Here is a 10,902-nt window from a genome sequence, read left to right as displayed (position 1 = left end):
ATTGCTAATCTCCTTCACTTCCTGTATGTGAATGAAAAGTGACCACTCTGCTTCTTGCCTGCCAGGTCAGCCTCACCCTCTGCCATGATGAACCTATGTCCCTTCTAGAATTATAAGCCCAAAATAAGCTTCTTTCTTCTTTCTTCTCCAGGTTGCTTCTTTCCAGGACATTCAGTCAGTAACAGACTAGTAATTAATCCATTATCCTTTGACCAAATCTCTCCAACTTCATGCCCTAAACACCCTAACTCCTGATCACCACTAGTCTACTTTCAGTTTTAGGAGACCATTTTTAAACATTACTTAAACTTAGGAGAAATATCATACACTATTTATCTTTCTGTGTCTGACTTATTTCATTTAATGTAGTAGCCTCCAAGAACCGATTCTATTATATATATATATATATATATATATATATATATATATATATATATCATTTCCTTTACCTGTTTGTCTATTAATGAAAACTTAGATTGCACATTTGGATTCTATAAGAACAGCTGCGACAAACACACAGTACAGCAGACATCTCTTCAATATACAAGTTTCAATTCCTTTGGATATGTGCCTAGTGGGATTTCTAGGTAGTGTGAAAGTCTGTCTGTTTACCCATCAATACTGATGCATAGTTAACTAGTCCCTTATTTTATCCAGTCCTTAGAGGGTAAGAGTACTGGCTTCTCTTTCAGAGGAACCAAGTTTAGTTCCCAGCACTAAGTTGTGAGTTGGACAATTCATAACCACCTGTTATGAGCTCATGGGATCCAATTTCCTCTTTTGACCGCCCCCGCACATGTAAAGCCAGGCAGTAAACCTGCACAGAGATATACAGAGAGAGTAGGTGGAGTCAAGGAGACACCATATAGCTGCCAAAGAAGGCAGATGCCATGTAGCTGCCCAAGAAACAAGAGGTAGCAAACCACGAGCCCCATAAAATACAAAATAATAGAAATGGGTTCGTTCAAGATGTAAGATCTAGCTAGATCTAAGCCTGAGTCACTGGCCAAACCGTGTTGTAATTAACATAGTTTCTGTATGATTATTGGGATCTGGGCAGCTGGGAAAGGAACACAGTCTCTATTTACAGTTCTGTAGGTCAACTCGATCCCAATCAGCTCAGATTTGAGTTATTCTGAGCACCACCATAAGATCTGGGATATAACTAGCATTTACCCATTAAATTATATATGCTTAAGTCGCTGTGTTTGAAAAGCTCATGGACCAGTGAGGAGAGGAAATGTACAGATGAATAGTTGCATATCAGTGCACCAGTGTATCGGAGCAGAAATGCCCCAGATGAAGTGATCAAGCGGGCATGTCTGGCGGTCAGGGTGTCAAACAGATGAAATGGACCACAGTGACTTGGAACTGAAGAACTGCATGGATGACATTGCAAACAGAAAGAAAATTAGGAAAAAAGGCAAGGTTTATTTAGCAAGGCTGATGGAGTGTTTACATGATTATAGACGGGCATGGCTATACAGATGGCCAGGCCGTTAAAAGCACTGACCAATTTTCCAGAGGCCATGATGGCTCACAGCTGTCTGTAACTCCAGTTTCAGGGACTCCCATGGTCTCTTCTGGCCCTCATAAGTATCAGACATTCAGATGGTTTACACATAAATGCAGCAAAATGTTCATATGCACAACATAAAATAATAATCTTTTCAAAAGAGTATAGACTACATGATTACAAATGTTCCAGCGGCAATCATGAGCAGTCACCAGATAGGTGACAATTGGGAGGTACTAATGTAACAGGGGAATGATACAAAGAGGTGACTGTAAGGCAGCTGAGCAAGTGTGTGGGAGAAAAGGAAGACTAGAAGCAGGTGACTAAAAGTCTGATTTCTCAAGAGCAAAGAAGGCAACTTCCTCTTGCAGGGCTCTCAGGAGGTCACCACCCAAACATACCGACATCTCCCTGCCTCTCCTCCTTCCACTCTCAAAAACCCACTTTGGTTTTTGCACCCACCCCCTGGACTTGCTGTGCCTCCATGTCCTGTGTGACTGGTCGTTTCCTCTGGAAGCTACCTGCATCTGTCTCCATGTGGCTATCCACCTGTATAGACTGCTTCCCTGGCCAACATGTGACATCTCTGCCTGCCTTATTCTCTGGGGTTATCTTGTTGTTCCTTCTACATTTAGCACATATCACTGTAGAAATGGCCTGATTTAGAACTCTATTTGCTATGTTTGAAGTTTGGGAGGCACAGTACAAAAGTCTGCATGGGAATGTGTGCATTTGCATATATTAATTTTATTTAAAATAGCATAGAAGAGATTATGACTACATTGGATTTCTAAGTCGTAATCACCCTTCTTCCTTTTTTTTAATATCAAAATGATCATATACTGTGTCTCATTTTCCTATTCTAAACATAGGCCATTATATATGGAAAGACCCAATCCAGAAAAGAAAACCTTTTTTTGGGGGGGGGGCATCATTTCTTTTTCAACTTTTGATTTTTAACCACATTGTTTCTGATTTTCCCATCCGATGTTTCCAGGCAACACCAACAACATCTACAAATACACCATCATATCGTCCTGCATCCTACTTTTACATCTTCCCTATAAGAGCTCTTTATTAAAACTTCATCATTTGGGTTACAAGGTAACTAGAGTGTCTTTTTATTTCTTCAAGTCTTTGTTCATGTGCGCATGAACACGTTTGGGCGCGTATGCCAGAAGATGCCCATGGAGGCCAGATAAGTGAATTCTATTTCTTGGAGCCAGAGTTACAGGTGACTGTAAGCCACCCATTGTGAGTGCTAGAAACGGAACTGGTGTCCTTAGGAAGAACAGCAAGCTATCTTTACTGTGAGTCACCTTACTGTGAGACATCCCCGCAAATGTCTCATCTTCCATGAATTAGTACATTGTTTTCACTTTGTACAAGTCTTTTGCTGTCAGCATATGTATTAGTCAATGAGTACTTCCTGAACAATGTTTGCATGTGTGGTATGCTCTTACATGGAGGCATGTAAGTCTTACAATTGTGGGGGCAAAGGTGTGCAACAATTATCCCATTGGGGATTGGGCTAGGGATCATTTTCAAAATCCACATATCTAGGTTTTGGGAGTAGAGCCATAGTTCATTGTCCAAGTCTCCTTTACCAAGCAACTTTGCCAGTGGGCGTGTCGGTAGACTAACATGTGAAACACAGTGGCAGCATTGTGGACATCCTCCATCAGCATGGAGGAACAAGAATACTAATAACTGAAGGGAAGATTAATGAAACTAACGGTTATTGATTGATTGTTACACTCTAGGCTTTATGCAAATACTTTATGTAGATTGTTTAGGTCATATTTCGTTTTAACTTTGATGAAATTATGACTATGAAAGTTTTAATTTTTCCACCCATGCAGATTAAGCAGAATTGAGAATAAATAGGTGAAATAAATGAGAAGATTTATGGAGCAATATTGAAAAATAAGACCATAGCCGTCTCAGGCTAAAGGCTTGGAGCTGTAAATTGGGAATCGTATAAGTGCTCTGATCCGAATGTCTGTGCTCACATCCCTCTCATCTCAATTAATATGTTGAACTCTACCCCTTAGGTGACGATACCAGGATGTGGGCACCACAGGAGTTAATTAGATCTTGAGTATTGAACCCTCATAATAGGGTAAGTAGCCTATAATAGATGCTACACTTCCTACTAGGAGAGAGCACATGAGAAGGCCAGTTTCTATAGGAAGGATTCTTATCAGAACTATGAATATTCTGACACTTTTATTTTAGGCTTTCCAGACTCCAGGACTATGAAATATAAAATTTCTGTTGCTTATAAAACTACTGGGTGAGCTGGGCAGTGGTGGCACACACCTTTAATCTCAGCACTCCGGAGGCAGAGGCAGGCAGATCTCTGTGAGTTTGAAGCCATCCTGGTCTACAAGAGCTAGTTTTGGGATAGGCTGCAAAGCTACAGAAAAGCCCTGTCTTGAAAACAAACAAAACAAAACAACCCACAAAAACTAGTGGATGTACTATATTTTGTTACAGGCACCGAAGTGGACTAAGACAATGAAACACAGTAAGTATTGTGTGATGTTTGTCAGGATTAATTTACATCTGAAAGTTTTGCCTAGAACTTAGATTAAATAGGGTATTTATCTACACCCAAGTTTATCTAATCAATATCTATATCTACATTGAACTACATGAACTCTATCTCTAGCACATATATTGATATTATCTACATATGACTTGTCTACATCTATCCATCTGTATATAAAAGGACTATTTCAGGGAACGAGCTTACATAATTGTTCTACTGACAAGACTTAAATCTGTAAAGCAGTCCTGCTGGGTGGGTACCTTACAAAATACATTCCAATCCACCTACATAAGTCTGTGTCTAGTAAACGTCAGCTTTTTTCTTCAGACCTCTCAACTGATAGAACAAGGCTTGCCCAGATACACTCAACTGCCAATGTGAATGACTACCCAGCAGCTTCACAGAAACAGGAACTCTCTGGGCAGTAAGTACAGCCAGTCAAGACGACATAGAAACCAGCCCTCCTAGGTGCTTTATAGCTGTTGAGTTGCTCTGACGCATCAGACTAGTGGAAGATAGAAGAACATAATTATAGGTCAATTTCAGAGTGTAAAGAGATATGGGAATATAGGGCAGGGATAAATAGAAAGTTCAGAAGGGGGAAATAGGACCAGACAAAGCGAGTATTTTATTGATTATTTTTGTTTATGAGTTTGTGTGTCTGTCTGCATGTAGGTATGTGCACTTGTGTACAAGTTCTTGTAGAGGTGGATCCTTTGGAACTGAAGTTACTATTGTTGTTGCTGTTGTCTTGAGACAGGGTTTCTCTGTAGCTTTGGAGCCTGTCCTGGAACTAGCTTTTGTAGACAAGGCTGGTCTTGAACTCACAGAGATCCGCCTGCCTCTGCCTCCTGAGTACTGGGATTAAAGGTGTGTGCCACCATCACCCAGCTCCTTGGAAATGAAGTTACAGGCAGCTTTGAGGCCCCTGTCATGGGTGTTGGGAACTGAAATCTGGTCCTTTAAAAGAAGGCTTAATGGTTTAGCCATTTCTCCATAACCAAGAAGGGTTTCATTGTGCTGGGATTTTTCTATTAATGGTTTCATTAGCTTCTCACAATACTAAGTTGGTGGAATTAAAAAAACCACCCATTAAATTTCCAGAACTCTAGACACTCAAGATTAGTTGAATTAGGTTTGGGCATGATTCTGAGGCAAGATCCATATTTTTCTATTGTGATAGTTATCATTAATTTCCTCATCCCAGGTAAGCTAGTGCCCACAACTGGCTGGCACTCCTTACTTGTGAACTGAATAGAAACAAATGTGGTTGATTTGGTCAAAACCAGCTAAAAGGGAATGTCTCGGGTCAACTTTGCCTCACCGGAGTCTTTGGTCTCTCTCAGTTGGTCTCCCGTACAAAATGACGCTGCCTCTGAAGTTCATCGCCCCCCTCAGCCACCATTTTTCTGTGAATCGGCTTTCCTGAGGTCACACAGTGAGCATGACATTGCGGTGAAATTTTTTTCCCTTCACTTTTATTATCCAAATGTCCTACTTACAGTGAGAGATGAAAAGGCAGTGGAATAAATACAGCCAAACAAAATGCCAGGGGAGCAAGAATGAGTAAATGCATGCTTTCCAGCTGTCATTACTGTTTCCTGGGTAAGGCAGAAGCAGGGGGAAATTATGATAGGAACGCAATGAGCCACAGTTTATTTTCAAAGGGATATTGATTTCAGATGTTCCTGTTCCCACGTCTCTGACAATTGGTGTTTCTAAGTGTCCCAATTGACCACCTTTGTCCCCTGCCCCCCACCCAAAGCTTGAATAAACCGGCCTCAATGAAAACCTCCATCAAACTCAACTCTGGTCTCACCGTGACAAACGGCATATTTAACTCCCATCTTAACCTTTTCAACTGATTGAAGAGGGTACTCCAAAGCCCAGGAAGACAGAAGTAATTGTGTTAGATTTTTCAGCACAGATTGTTACCAACATGGGGGAACATTGCCAATTTATGGGCTGTGGAGTGATCTCAGACAAAGCCCTGGAATTGCCTAATTGGCCACTCTTCTTTGAAATCTTCCAGTACTGAGAATCTCTTCCACTTTTTGCATCTTAAATATTACTTAAAGAGGTCATAGTTGTCAAAGGATGTCCTGAACTCACATTTCCTGAGAGGTTGGTCCCCTGACCCTCAAGTCACACTGAATGTTCTAGGTTCCAAGTACCTTTATTCTAGGAAGGTCTTCATGCTGTGTAATTTGGAGGCATTTATGCCTTACCGACACATAGTATTTGACTTCTGGTGCCATTTGCGGCTCGGTGCAAAATACCATGGTGAGCTTAAGCGTAGAATCTGCCTCCTGGTCATGTCAAATAGAAGGGGGAGAATGCTGCATCTTTGTGACTGGCAGTGGCTATATGCCATGTATTAATCTAAATCGGCAGTTTTCAATGTGTTGGGTTGAGACCCCTTTGGGGGTCACAGATTAGATATCCTGCATGCCAGATAATTACATTACAATTCACAACAACAGCACAATTACAGTTAGGAAGTAGCAACGTAGTTTTACAGTTGGGGTCAGCACAACATTAGGAGCTGGACTAAGGGTCACAGCATTAGGAAGCTTGAGAACCACTGATCTGGATGCTTAACATAAAGTAGTGATGAATGAATTGAATCTGTGCCTCTTGAAATTGATGTTCTAGGGAGTACAGATAGGCAACAGATATAAATGCAATAAATAGGATACGTGTCTGTTAGAGGACACCAAAGACCATGGGGTAAGTGCAGAAGTAAGCCAGGTTTAGAGAGACTAGGTTCTTGGGGTTAGGGAGATTGGAAGAAGGACAGGTGGGATGGCCAGGCTACTATATTTTAGGATGGGGAGATCTAAGCAAAAGCATCAGGAACATGGAGATAGGAGAATGTTTCCCCAGGAGAGAAACAGTTAAAGCACAGAAATGTCTGTTCTTCAAAGGCACAGCAAGGTGTCTGTATCAGAGTACAAGGAGGAGAGAAAAGAAAATGGAAAAGATGCTGACAGACAGTCCAAAACAGCCATGTAGACCTGTATAGACCAACACAGTCTAAGGATTTGATGGTCTTCTGATTGAGACGGAGAGCTATTTGGGAGTTTTGAGAAAAGAGGGGACAGGCTACAGTGTACACCATGTGATTATAGGCTCTGTTCTGTTGAGAATAAATTTAGGAGAAGTAGGAAGAGAAGCAGGGAGAGCTGATGAGAGATGGTTACTTTTGTTAGTTCCATAGATCTCCTGAAGCAAATGACCACCAACTTAGTGGTCAAAATCAGCAGAGATGTATTACATCTAGCTCTGGAAATAATGAATCTAATTTATAAATTATTTATATAAATAATAAATCTAATAAATCAAGCTGCTGGTCACACCATGTGCTCCCAAAGCCTCTGCGGAAGGATCTTTCTTTGAATCTACCAGGTCTGGTGACTCCAGCTGTTCCTTAGCTTGTGCTAACATCTCTGGTGCCTTGGCCTATTTTTATATAATTGCTTCCTCCTGGGTTTCCCACTATCATCATTCCTCTGCGTTCATCCTTCTTCTGTGTGTGTCTATCTCTGTGAGCAAATGGGTCTTTCTCATGAGCGTGTCATTCAGATTGAGCTGAAGTCTTGCAGACACAATCACACTTTGATTTTATCTTCAATGGCCCTTATTCCTGAGTCATGTCCCATTCTTAGGGACAGGAGCGTAGGTTTTAGCATAATTTTATATTCAGTGGGAGGCAGAGGAAAAACAATTCAATGTATAGCAGGTAGTAATCTAGGAGACAAATGAGGAAGTCCAAGAAGAGGATGGTAGCAGGGGCCTGCTGAGCAGTGATGAGATTCTGATTATAGTGTGGTGGTAGAACTGCCAGAATGTGATGCTACATTAGATATGAAATATGTAAGAGAAACAAAAGATAGCTCCAGGAAACCTTACTGAGCGGACGGAAGAACTGAGAGTTAAACAAGTTTGGGAACAGAAGATTAGAAAACTTGTGGCTGATAGTTGAGATAAAGGTAAATGCTGAGGGGGAAATTGGATCACTGAGCCTACAACTCACACAGAGTCTCGACTGAAGGCGTGAAAGGTTTACATTTACAAATACTCAGCACACGAAGAAAAAGCCAAAAGACTGATGACGATCATCAAGAAAGTAGTATATCCAGCTCCTGGGGATTCCTAGAAAAGACTCCAAATCAATACATCCCAGAGACTGTTTTACATCAGTGTTTATAGCAGCGATATTCGTAGCAGCTAAATTATGATAGCAGCATGGGCACCCATCAACACAATCCACACCATCAAAATTTAAAGAGCATGCCAACAAAAAGTCAGTGTATTTAGAAAAGATGGCCACGGTCTGATCTGTGGGCCACTCCAATATGAAGATAAGGAAGAAAAGGAGAAACTACCAAAGGAGACTAAGTGGGAGGAGCTAGCAAAATACAAGAAAGACTAAGACTGAAGAGGTCTTAAGAGCCCTGTGAGCCGGGCGGTGGTGGTGTACGCCTTTAATCCCAGCACTTGGGAGGCAGAGGCAGGCAGGTCTCTGTGAGTTCAAGGCCATCCTGGTCTACAAGAGCTAGTTCCAGGACAGGAACCAAAAGCTACGGAGAAACCCTGTCTCAAAAATCCAAAAAAAAAAAAGAAAGAAAGAAAAGGAAAAAAGAGCCATGTAAATAGGTCAGAAATAAAGATGAGACCTAATTATTGGGTTTAGAAACAGGAACGTATATGAATTTGACAGCGACTGCTATGGAGTGGAGATGGAATTCAGGAGTGAACGGGAAGAAAGGAATTTGGAGTGGTAAGAAAAGACAATGCTTGTAAGGAGAGGACAGCCTAGTAGGATTTGGGTACTGTGCTCCTGGTAGAAGCCTGAGGACCTGGGTTCTATTCCCTAGCATCCACTTAAAGAGCCAGATGTAGGAGTATGTGCCTGTATCCCAACACTGACTTTGGGGTATAGAGGTAGAGACAGGCCAATCCCTGGGTCTCAGTGGCCAGCTAGCCTAACCTAGTTGGTTTGCTCCTGGTTCAATGAGAGACCTTGTCTCATAAACAAGGTGGAAAGGGATAGGGGAAAACATTCAGTGTTGACCTCTGGCCTTCATATGGGCACACATGGACCCATGCACTCGCATGCCCAAGTACACACGCACACAGACATTCAAAGATTAAAAAATAGAAAAGATAGGCTTTTAATCTTTGTGTTTTTAAATGTTCATATGCTGAAGGCAATGATCTGGAGATGGAGATGCCACATCCTTTCCTGATGGTTCTGCTTTCATGGTGTCCTATTCTGCCCTAAGGCAACTTTGTACGTAGGCTGGCTGCTCATGTGGGAATGTCCTATGCTCTGAGATACCCTCTTCCTTTGCTTTGCTTCTTGTTTCAGTATCTCCAGACCTCTACCCTCTAAAGCATCATCATTGGGTCATTTCTTTGGCAACCTCCCTGGGCTTGGGAATAATTGACATTGGAGCGTGGAAGCCAGTGTATTCACCAACTCAAAATGTGAACCCACCAAGTTCATTTTGATAATAGAATTACAAGCCCAGCATCCACACAAGACAGACTCCATCATTTCACCTCCGCGGCACTGGTCCTGGCCAAGCTGTCTTATTTTCTCCATGTTTAAGTAGTTTCCACACTACTTAAGAACCCCTGGTGTGGATGCTTCTTCCTGCCTCCTTTCTCATACTCCCATCAGAATCCGCTTTCTAAAACATCAAGCTGGCCCTACACAACCTTCCCAAAGCTCACGTTACTCTCACGTATGTATGCTTACAGTTGTCTCTGTCCACTCACTGGCTTCTTTAGTTTGAACTGCCCTCCACGATATCCTATCCTGGAAGTCAGTTTATATTCATGATTCGATGTGAAGCTCTGAAAACCTCTTCTCCAAAATCCCGTTTGATTCTTCTACCAGCCAAGCCCAGGGAAGTTGACTGCTCTTGCTTCTGTGCTCCCAGATGATTTGTGGATAACACAATGACATTTTAAAACGCCCGCGAGTGTGCTTTTTCTCTTTCTTTCTTTCTTGATCACATGATACAATCTGGGAAGGTGGAGATTGGGAGGGGTTCCCTTTTCATTTTCATACTTCCTAGTACATACTGTTCTGAGAACACCATGGGAGCCGAACCCCACACATGCGATGATTCATTGTCAAAGGCCGACACTCCCCCAGGATGCCTACCTTGGTCAGCTTCTTGTGGGTATTGAAATGGAGCATCTCTTCCTTGTCTCTGTCTTCTTTCCCAGGACATTCTCTAGATGCAAGCAGTTCATTTATATTGGTTTTCTTCTGTGTGAATACAGATGCTGCCAGTCTTATTGTCTGGTTTGTGATTGTAGAAGGACACAGAACTCACTGCTGTCCTTGGGTCCATGGAGAAACCTTTTTACAAAGGTCATGAGGACCAGAAATAGAATTCTGGAGACAAAAGCGAAGGGAAAGAGGACATTTTGTTGTAAATAGCCTGCCCGCCCCTTTGCAGGGAACCAACACTCACCCTTCGTTATGCAATTAAGAATCAGGTTTTTTTCTGTCTCTGGCGCTGTCATCAAATGCAACACCTTGTTACAGACCAGCCAGAAAGATCTACAGAGCATTCTTAGGTAAAATGAAAACTATGACTCGAATTCATTTCACTACTTCCATTCTTCCGCCATTCCAGAGGATGTGGGTGACCTTTAAGCCAACCCTGCTAATTAACAGGAAGCTTTGGACCCAGAAACTAGCCTGGAAGCACTTTGGGCTCCTAGACTATTCCCTACCCTCGGAGAGTCTAAAATTAGACCTTATCATTGTGTGTTTGAATTACTATAGATCACCGATGCCCTCAGGCAC

The sequence above is a fragment of the Microtus pennsylvanicus genome, chromosome 10, assembly GCF_037038515.1.
Source record: "Microtus pennsylvanicus isolate mMicPen1 chromosome 10, mMicPen1.hap1, whole genome shotgun sequence".
NCBI lineage: Eukaryota > Metazoa > Chordata > Mammalia > Rodentia > Cricetidae > Microtus > Microtus pennsylvanicus.
This window is presented reverse-complemented; position numbering follows the sequence as displayed.